We start from the raw sequence: 1,042 nt of genomic DNA on the forward strand, positions 1-1,042 counted from the left end.
ATCGTTATCCAAATTGAATTGCGGATAAAATTCGTATATATATAGTAAGTATAATATAGTAAGTATAAATAAATGTATAAAATAAATAAATAAAGATAATTCGTATATATATAGTAAGTATAATATAGTAAGTATAAATAAATGTATAAAATAAATAAATAAAGATAAAGAAAGACTTTGATCAATATTTACTTCAGGCGTCGCATATGAATTATCTTTTTGTAATTGGGAGAGATGGCTGAGTGGACTAAAGCGACGGATTGCTAATCCGTTGTACGAGCTGTTCGTACCGAGGGTTCGAATCCCTCTTTCTCCGTTCCCTCGGATCACTTGAGATTTATCTTTCGAATTCGAAAAAATATCAAGTCCTTTATCATAGTTAAATGTCTGGAATAGAGAAAAGCATAGGAAAATGCAGAAATCAAGCAAGGAAATAATGAAAAATCTCTGATTTTTTTATTCCTCACGTCCAGGATTACGTCCTGGATCATTAGATAGGAATCCGAAGATGAAGAGAGAAACAAAGAATATCACTACTGTGTAAACGAAGAGTTTGAGAGTAAGCATTGCACAATCTCCAAGATCATTTTTTTTTTGTTTTTTGCAAAGGAAATAAGGGAATAGATTCTCTATTTTTGTACCACATATCCTTGACACCAAGAAAAGAAATGAAAAAGTGGTTTCTAGAAAAGAAAGGAATTTGCAGGAATTCCTTTGTTACCAAAATTATCTTGTCATACCCCAATTAGGTATTATGGGGTACCATAATGGGGTCTTTGACCCCTGGAACTGGAAGGGCATAATGCGGAAATTAGGTGATCCAGATTCATCGCGGCTATCAAAAAGCAAAAGAATTTCAATCTTTGAATCGAGGGTTCATAATGTAAGACTTATCTGATCTTATCAATTGTTATGTTAGAGTTGAATTTATTTTATCGAATAAATCATGAATATGAATGTTTCTAGGACAGTATTAAAGATCTCATCGAAAACTTACAGCAGCTTGCCAAACAAGGGCTAAGAGAAAAAAGAGCACAGGTAT

At 32.5% G+C, this 1,042-nt stretch overlaps 1 non-coding gene across 1 annotated transcript; it reads left to right on the forward strand.

The window, feature by feature from the left end:
* Positions 1-228: 228 nt before the first annotated feature.
* TRNAS-GCU (transfer RNA serine (anticodon GCU)) lies at positions 229-316 on the forward strand. Its single transcript has one exon. It is a non-coding gene; the product is annotated as a tRNA-Ser (tRNA).
* Positions 317-1,042: the final 726 nt, after the last annotated feature.

This window comes from Tasmannia lanceolata, unplaced genomic scaffold (genome assembly GCF_043159265.1).
Source record: "Tasmannia lanceolata isolate RefF3 unplaced genomic scaffold, GAP_Taslan_0.1 ptg000560l, whole genome shotgun sequence".
NCBI lineage: Eukaryota > Viridiplantae > Streptophyta > Magnoliopsida > Canellales > Winteraceae > Tasmannia > Tasmannia lanceolata.